Source organism: Berghia stephanieae, chromosome 7 (assembly GCF_034508935.2).
Source record: "Berghia stephanieae isolate SIO BIC M18660-M18661 chromosome 7, UCSD_Bste_1.3, whole genome shotgun sequence".
Classification (NCBI taxonomy): domain Eukaryota; kingdom Metazoa; phylum Mollusca; class Gastropoda; order Nudibranchia; family Aeolidiidae; genus Berghia; species Berghia stephanieae.
In genome coordinates, this window is record NC_088366.1 from 265,943 (window position 1) to 275,942 (window position 10,000).

At 37.1% G+C, this 10,000-nt stretch overlaps 1 long non-coding RNA gene across 2 annotated transcripts in view; it reads right to left on the reverse strand.

Annotated features, from left to right (window-relative positions):
* LOC144976307 (uncharacterized) overlaps positions 1-9,977 on the reverse strand; it is an 11,377-nt gene extending 1,400 nt beyond the window's left edge. Inside the window, exons 1-2 of one of the 2 annotated variants that reach the window (XR_013646090.1) lie at positions 4,140-9,977; positions 1-3,906 (exon numbers count right to left, since the gene is read on the reverse strand). The exon at positions 1-3,906 is cut by the window's left edge and continues 1,400 nt beyond it. This is a non-coding gene — a long non-coding RNA (uncharacterized LOC144976307). Of the gene's footprint in view, positions 3,999-4,139 lie in introns of both variants that reach the window. The other variant, XR_013646089.1, reaches the window with a different exon arrangement.
* Positions 9,978-10,000: the final 23 nt, after the last annotated feature.

The following is a 10,000-nucleotide window of genomic DNA, read 5'->3' on the forward strand; positions in this document are numbered from 1 at the left end:
AAATGTAAAAAACAAGAAATAAAATGACATGATGGCAAAAACAAAGAATAAATGAAAATACAACATAACACATACTCTTATGTCATTAATAAAAATGACGACAACAATAGCAATAGGATTCAATAGTCTGATGCCACGCAAGCCCTGCAACCAGCAGCTTGGTTCTAAACAAAGAAAATCTGTACTTTTTATTCTTCATGCTGGCTAGAACATTTTCACATGTCATGTGATCAGAATGTAATAAAAGTCAAAACATGATCAGATTTATAATGCTTTTCTACCATGGATACACTTATGCTCGTCGGAGAAGTGTTTCATAAGGGCGTCCACCATTGTTCTGAAGTTTAGAACCAGTTACTAAGTTACTATGCGTCATGACGAAGGAAGTGACGTCACGACTGTTGAAGCCCATTTAGAAAGACAGCAATTGGCGTAGTAATCGTACATATCGAACATTCATTCTTAGCTGAACAAAAAGTTGTACAAAAATAACATGGAACCAAAACGTTTTGAGAACAGTCATTGGATAATTGCATTACAGGTACATACATCACAGCAAAGTTTCTTTTATCTAACCACAGACATACAATGCTGGTTTAAAAGGTAAATAAATGCATAACTTCAGGAAAATGATAATACAAATATGGCTATAAAAAAATTGATATAAAGACATAAGAAGAAAGCTGTGTAGATTGTTTGAACATTGACCAGAGAAATATATCAAGTAGAAAACCAAGACTGTAAGTGTACAGTGATGCAAACTGAATATCGGACTAGGAGGTCCTCATTTTACAAACACCATCTCAATCCACATTTGTGGCTTTGGCTTCCATTTTCAACGACGAGTTCATCCCAACATAAAAAACACCATTTTGAGAAGATGAGTTCCAAATGTCATCAGCCTAAAGGTCTATGCAAACGTGTATAATGAAACGTTTCCCCAAACACCGAGTCCCTACCAGCAGCACCACTGTACACAAATAGGTAAAGAAGCAATGACTAGATTTGCAAGATGGAGATAATTCAGATTTTGGCAAAAATAAGAGTAACAATTTCACACCGGTAAAGTATTAATGGGAGATACTAAAATAGCAGTAGAGCTGCTAACTACAGTGGTTAACTAAACACAAACCAATATAACAGTCTCAAAAATAGGACAAAGCACTGAACTGAACATTTCAGGCACAAAACCCTTCTTCAGCCAACAACAACAACAAAAGTCGTTCTGCTTTCTAAGTAATGTATTTATGTTTTTATTGTTCTTGTTTTATTGGTGGCTGAAGAAGGGGTTTCAGGTCAAAACGTTCCGTGTTTGGTATTTTGTTCTTTTTTTTTTTAGCTGTAAAATTCATTTTTATCGATTGTCCACATCTGCCATCAGCTTAGCATCCCTTTGACTGGTACCTACACAGGGTATGTGGCTGACATTGGACTATTGGCATTGAACACAAAATAAGTCCACATCTCCCATCAGCTTAGCATCCCTTTGACTGGTACCTACACAGGGTATGTGGCTGACATTGGACTATTGGCATTGAACACAAAATAAGTCCACATCTGCCATCAGCTTAGCATCCCTTTGACTGGTACCTACACAGGGTATGTGGTTGACATTGGACTATTGGCATTGAACACAAAATAAGTCCACATCTCCCATCAGCTTAGCATCCCTTTGACTGGTAGCTACACAGGGTATGTGGCTGACATTGGACTATTGGCATTGAACACAAAATAAGTCCACATCTCCCATCAGCTTAGCATCCCTTTGACTGGTACCTACACAGGGTATGTGGCTGACATTGGACTATTGGCATTGAACACAAAATAAGTCCACATCTGCCATCAGCTTAGCATCCCTTTGACTGGTACCTACACAGGGTATGTGGCTGACATTGGACTATTGGCATTGAACACAAAATAAGTCCACATCTGCCATCAGCTTAGCATCCCTTTGACTGGTACCTACACAGGGTATGTGGCTGACATTGGACTATTGGCATTGAACACAAAATAAGTCCACATCTGCCATCAGCTTAGCATCCCTTTGACTGGTACCTACACAGGGTATGTGGCTGACATTGGACTATTGGCATTGAACACAAAATAAGTCCACATCTCCCATCAGCTTAGCATCCCTTTGACTGGTACCTACACAGGGTATGTGGCTGACATTGGACTATTGGCATTGAACACAAAATAAGTCCACATCTCCCATCAGCTTAGCATCCCTTTGACTGGTCCCTACACAGGGTATGTGGCTGACATTGGACTATTGGCATTGAACACAAAATAAGTCCACATCTCCCATCAGCTTAGCATCCCTTTGACTGGTACCTACACAGGGTATGTGGCTGACATTGGACTATTGGCATTGAACACAAAATAAGTCCACATCTGCCATCAGCTTAGCATCCCTTTGACTGGTACCTACACAGGGTATGTGGCTGACATTGGACTATTGGCATTGAACACAAAATAAGTCCACATCTCCCATCAGCTTAGCATCCCTTTGACTGGTACCTACACAGGGTATGTGGCTGACATTGGACTATTGGCATTGAACACAAAATAAGTCCACATCTCCCATCAGCTTAGCATCCCTTTGACTGGTACCTACACAGGGTATGTGGCTGACATTGGACTATTGGCATTGAACACAAAATAAGTCCACATCTCCCATCAGCTTAGCATCCCTTTGACTGGTACCTACACAGGGTATGTGGCTGACATTGGACTATTGGCATTGAACACAAAATAAGTCCACATCTCCATCAGCTTAGCATCCCTTTGACTGGTACCTACACAGGGTATGTGGCTGACATTGGACTATTGGCATTGAACACAAAATAAGTCCACATTCCCATCAGCTTAGCATCCCTTTGACTGGTACCTACACAGGGTATGTGGCTGACATTGGACTATTGGCATTGAACACAAAATAAGTCCACATCTCCCATCAGCTTAGCATCCCTTTGACTGGTACCTACACAGGGTATGTGGCTGACATTGGACTATTGGCATTGAACACAAAATAAGTCCACATCTCCCATCAGCTTAGCATCCCTTTGACTGGTACCTACACAGGGTATGTGGCTGACATTGGACTATTGGCATTGAACACAAAAAAGTCCACATCTCCATCAGCTTAGCATCCCTTTGACTGGTACCTACACAGGGTATGTGGCTGACATTGGACTATTGGCATTGAACACAAAAAAAGTCCACATCTGCCATCAGCTTAGCATCCCTTTGACTGGTACCTACACAGGGTATGTGGCTGACATTGGACTATTGGCATTGAACACAAAATAAGTCCACATCTCCATCAGCTTAGCATCCCTTTGACTGGTACCTACACAGGGTATGTGGCTGACATTGGACTATTGGCATTGAACACAAAATAAGTCCACATCTCCCATCAGCTTAGCATCCCTTTGACTGGTACCTACACAGGGTATGTGGCTGACATTGGACTATTGGCATTGAACACAAAAAAGTCCACATCTCCATCAGCTTAGCATCCCTTTGACTGGTACCTACACAGGGTATGTGGCTGACATTGGACTATTGGCATTGAACACAAAAAAGTCCACATCTGCCATCAGCTTAGCATCCCTTTGACTGGTACCTACACAGGGTATGTGGCTGACATTGGACTATTGGCATTGAACACAAAATAAGTCCACATCTCCCATCAGCTTAGCATCCCTTTGACTGGTACCTACACAGGGTATGTGGCTGACATTGGACTATTGGCATTGAACACAAAATAAGTCCACATCTCCATCAGCTTAGCATCCCTTTGACTGGTACCTACACAGGGTATGTGGCTGACATTGGACTATTGGCATTGAACACAAAATAAGTCCACATCTGCCATCAGCTTAGCATCCCTTTGACTGGTACCTACACAGGGTATGTGGCTGACATTGGACTATTGGCATTGAACACAAAAAAGTCCACATCTCCCATCAGCTTAGCATCCCTTTGACTGGTACCTACACAGGGTATGTGGCTGAATGGACATTGGCATGACAAAAAAGTCATTGCACGCGCATCTTGATGGTACTACACAGGTATGTGGACATTGGATATGCTTACACATATCCCATCCATCTTAGCATCCCTTTGACTGGTACCTACACAGGGTATGTGGCTGACATTGGACTATTGGCATTGAACACAAAATAAGTCCACATCTCCCATCAGCTTAGCATCCCTTTGACTGGTACCTACACAGGGTATGTGGCTGACATTGGACTATTGGCATTGAACACAAAATAAGTCCACATCTGCCATCAGCTTAGCATCCCTTTGACTGGTACCTACACAGGGTATGTGGCTGACATTGGACTATTGGCATTGAACACAAAATAAGGTTTTCATTTTAACATCAGCATGATTCCTTTGTTAGGAGAAATTAAGACAAGAAAGATAAAAAAATAAGAATATAAAAAATGTAAAAAAACAATAAACATCATGATTAAACATAATAATTAGAAGGAGGCATTCGTTTTCATCCATACAGACATAAACATGCTCCTTATATACACCAAAAATAAAAAAATGATTATAGATGCTATGCGTTTAGGTAAAATACACTCTGCATTTGCCTGCAGACAATATATAGTACCAACACACAAATTTATGTGTAACCAACCTTACACGTTTATAGTCTGATTGATATAATGTAGTGGGAAATATCATTTCAAATCGCTCTCTAAAAAACAATAACAAAAAGCTAAGAGGCGTCACTTTTGTTCCATCTATGAAGTGGTCGCGTCCAAGCGATGCTTGTTCATTTAAGGATACGTTCCAATGATTGAACCAAGTGTATTTAGTTATAGATCACCTAAAAGTCTCACGCAGACACAAGCACAGGTCCCCACTAAGAGGAATACACTCAAATGTTTACAAATCATATAATACATAAATAAAACATAATACAGAGAGATTATTTACAAGACAAAAAGTTATGTTTATGTATTTAAGGGTTATACACGCTTGCAACACATTTAGGTTATATCAGCGCCATTAAAAAGGAAGAAAATGGGATAGTAAAAAGTTCTAGAATTACAAATAAAGTACCCAAGAAAAAGTAAGACATGGGGGAACTGGGAACAAATAGGGATCATATGTAGATTCCAAAAGCACACTATCAAAGAACTTAGTTTGAGACCACCTATAAGTCTCATCCGGACACAAGCACAAAATCCAACAAAGAGGAATACACTCAAATGCTTACATTATAAATTCAAAATAACACATATAATAATACATAACCGAGAGATGATTTACAAGGAAAAAAATATTTTGTTTGTCTTTGTTTGTTTGTTGCTTTAGGTCTCTTCCAACACAATTGAGGTTATATGAGAGACCGCTGAAACAAAAAAACAAGCAATCTAACAAAAATAGTACAAATGTAAATCAAAATCATAACCTAAAGATATCATAAGCTAAATTATAAATAACCAAGAACAAACAGGCAGAAGATTTACAGAAAAAAAAATATCCCTGTGAAAAAAATATCATCTCCCAAAATAATAACTATGCATTGACTGTTTCCCTTACAGCTAGGACTCCGGCCAGGGCCAGGACAATTTTTGTTTGTTTGTTTGTTTGTTGCTTTAGGTCTCTTCCAACACAATTGAGGTTATATGAGAGACTGCTGAAACAAAAAAACAAGCAATCTAACAAAAATAGTACAAATGTAAATCAAAATCATAACCTAAAGATATCATAAGCTAAATTATAAATAACCAAGAACAAACAGGCAGAAGATTTACAGAAAAAAAATATCCCCTGTCAAAAATACAATCACAAACCAAAGAAGCAGGATAGGCTAGTAAAGAGAAGAAGAAACGAAATCACTATCGGATCGTACACCCATGCGAACATCATAGGTATATGATTCAAGGGTGATGCTCCCATCCAACCACCCGCGGGCCAGGACAAAACCCAGTAACCTCATTCCAAGACAAAGACAGAAAGCATGTTTGAAAACAGACATAGGGGATAGAAGACACAGTATGTACCTCCCTGCCCACTATGGGAGGTCAGGAACCCCGCCCAGTCACTATTTCGAACACAATATACAAATCAGTGAAGAGGAAGAGTGTTTTTTGTTTGTTTGTTTTTTTAAGGGGGGGAGTTGAATATCATTTTTATGTTCTTTGAATAAATGAGTGGTATTGTTGAGTAAATTTGGTGCAATTCATGATGAATGACATATTAAATTGCAAAGCGCTACTGAAAGTAAAAGCTGAGAGCTATATAAGTAACTTAGCATCAACATTATAATTTACTACAACTCTAGCTTCACTATTCAGTGTTTGTAAGTACCATCCCTATGACTGGGTTGTAATGAATAATTTTAAAATGCAAATTATATACATTGTATAGTTACATTTGTACAACAGAACATTCTGTGAAACACAAAAATACAATGGAAAATAAATGAGGGTTTCCTATTCAGGTTGCTTGTGTTATATCATAGCAGTCGACTTTTCAAAAAAACTAAAACAGGATATTCTAACGCAGAATACCGTCATGCCCCAATACAGAAGTATGTTTGGACTATTATAGAATACAATCAAGATTTAGAGCTTTTTTCTGTTCCACGTTCTAATTCGCTAGTCAAGTAAAATCCGAGGACCGGCAATGGTCATTTCCGTATATAGAAACAGTCCAAATCTTTTCTTTCAAATTTTCTCTTTCACTCTCTCTCTCTCAGCTTTCCAAATCAGGACAGTTGGCCGCTATGTGACATAAGTTGCCAACTTAGTCTACTTTGTGTTTTCTTTGATTTATTATTGATTTTACCAGCTTTCATATGATAATTGGAAATGTTAAGTTCATTCAAGATTTATATCGGCAATTGCCTAATAAACATTAACTTTTGAATTGAATTGAAATTGAAAATCGTAAGAAACATGGGAAAAGAGGTTGGTTTGTTTGTTTTTTAAGGGTTTTACGGCGTTTGCAACACATTTAGGTTATATCAGCGCCAGTAAAAAGGAAGAAAATGGGAGAGTAGAAAATTCTAGAATTACAATTAAAGCACCCAAGAGAAAGGAAGACAAAGGGGAACTGGGAACAAATAGGGATCAGATGTAGATTCCAAGAGCCTACCATCAATGTACTTAGTCTGGGATCAACTATAAGTCTCACCTAGACACAAGCACAAGATCCAACAAAGAGAAATGCACTCAAATGCTTACATTTCATTATACATTAAAAATAACAAATATAATAATATATAACAGAGAGATGATTTACAAGGAAAAAAATATAATCTCCCAAAACAATAACTATGCATTTGACTGTTTCCCTCTCAGTAAGGCCAACAAGCCGGGCCAGGACAAAACTAAGTAATCTCATTCCAAGACAAAGACAGAAAGTTGGAAAACAGATATAGGGGGATAGAAGACACAGTAAGTACCTCCCTGCCCACTATGGGAGGTCAGGAACCCCACCCAGAAAAGAGGTTGGATACAAGCAGATATTTAGCTCGTGTTGCTTTGATAAACCACTCCAAAATGTCAGAGTACCACAGAGAGAATGCAGATAAAATACAATTATCAAAAATCATCCAAAATATCAGTTTTCTCCATGTGTGAATCACGCTCAGGTCATCTGCCTTGTTTACCAAACATCACAAGATGTCCGATACCATACACAGATGAAGAAGGCTGGTTTTGTTTTTTTGGAGACAATTTGTTCTTGTATTTTTCATTCTGCTTTCTGTGGTGACACCATCACATTCACAGTCTTTTTTTTTTAGATTTCTATCTTACACACTCAAATTATTATTAAAATTTCAATCAAAACAACAACAAATATACAAAATACCAATATGACAACAAAAAGTAACAATAAAGTAAAAATGCGAATCATTCAACTTGAAATAGAAAATAGAAAATCCTACAACTTACATCACTGTGCATCATTGACACCAACTTTTAATATTTATCGTGCTATCACGTCACTACCTGTTGACAACTCCATTTATTTATAATGTACACATGATTGTAAAAAGTAATAAACAAAAATTAATATAAAAGATTAAAAAAACAAAAACGAACAAAATACCGAACACGAAATATTTAGGGCTCAAAACCCTTCTTCAGCCAACAACAACAAAAAAAAACAAACAATGAAAACATAAAACCATTACTAAAAAAAAACAGAAACTGAGAAATATTTGGTATGTCCCTTCTGTATAAAAATCAGAGAGGAAGTTCCGAATATTTCTCTGTATTACTTTTTCCAGTCCACGGCTGAATCTAGTAGCTTGGAATCACTTTGACTTGTATACATAAATACATTTTATTTACATTTTGCTCGTGTTCAATACAGGAAAAAATAATACTAATATAATCAAAGAAATGACCAGGATATAGCTAGAAAAAAAATTGTGGTAAACAAAAATAGACCCATCATACCAGTCAATTTTCATGATTACATTTCATTCATAACAACCTCAAAATTTAACATTACACTGGGTTCTATCACACAATAATCCAAACACACTAACACACACACACACACACATATATATATGTATGTATGTATATATACATATATAATTGGTTTAAATATTAAAAGGCAGTGATATAAAATGGAGGACAAGCATTATTGTGATGAGATGAAAACATCACGAAGGATTGCTACTGTGCAAGATACAACCATAAATGCACAGTCAAATGAGCTACACGTGATATGAAATCCTTGACACGGAAACATAAATCCACAAAAACTGAATGTAACAGTTTCAAAACAAAATAAAATACTCAACACTAAAGTCTTTGGGCTCAAAATCTTCTTCAGCCAGTGACAAATAAAGTTAAAACACGAGTACATCACACATCAAATCCAGATAGACACATGGAAATTATCTAAGCACATCTAGTGAGGAAATACGATGATGAAAAAATGTGTTGACAACTTTTCTCCATCTTTGTGGATTTCGTGTGATGTATCCATGTTTTAACTGTCTTTGTCAATGACTGAACAAGGGTTTAGAGCTCAACACATTCTGCACTCTGTTCTTTATCTTTTTTTTTTTTTTTCTTTACACTGTCATATTCAGTTTAGTCTATTCCAAGCTTCTTGAAGCTTAGAAATCACTTTGACTCATGGAAACATTCCAGAACAACAAAATACAGACAATCTTAGAAATCACTTTGACTCCTGGAAACATTCCAGACCAACAAAATACAGACAATCTTAGAAATCACTTTGACTCCTGGAAACATTCCAGAACAACAAAATACAGACAATCTTAGAAATCACTTTGACTCATGGAAACATTCCAGAACAACAAAATACAGACAATCTTAGAAATCACTTTAAACATTCATTCCAGAACAACAAAATACAGACAATCTTAGAAATCACTTTGACTCATGGAAACATTCCAGAACAACAAAATACAGACAATCTTAGAAATCACTTTGACTCATGGAAACATTCCAGAACAACAAAATACAGACAATCTTAGAAATCACTTTGACTCATGGAAACATTCCAGACCAACAAAATACAGACAATCTTAGAAATCACTTTGACTCCTGGAAACATTCCAGAACAACAAAATACAGACAATCTTAGAAATCACTTTGACTCATGGAAACATTCCAGAACAACAAAATACAGACAATCTTAGAAATCACTTTAAACATTCATTCCAGAACAACAAAATACAGACAATCTTAGAAATCACTTTGACTCATGGAAACATTCCAGAACAACAAAATACAGACAATCTTAGAAATCACTTTGACTCATGGAAACATTCCAGAACAACAATACTGACAATCTTCATGAACACCAGGAGGAATTGAAAGATATAGCCACATAGAAGAACAACAGCAGGGATGTGATTCAAAACAGATTATAGTCGAGAGAGAGAGAGAGAGAGAGAGAGAGAGAGAGAGAGAGAGAGAGAGAGAGAGAGAGAGAGAGAGAGAGAGAGAGAGAGAGAGAGAAGAGAGAGAGA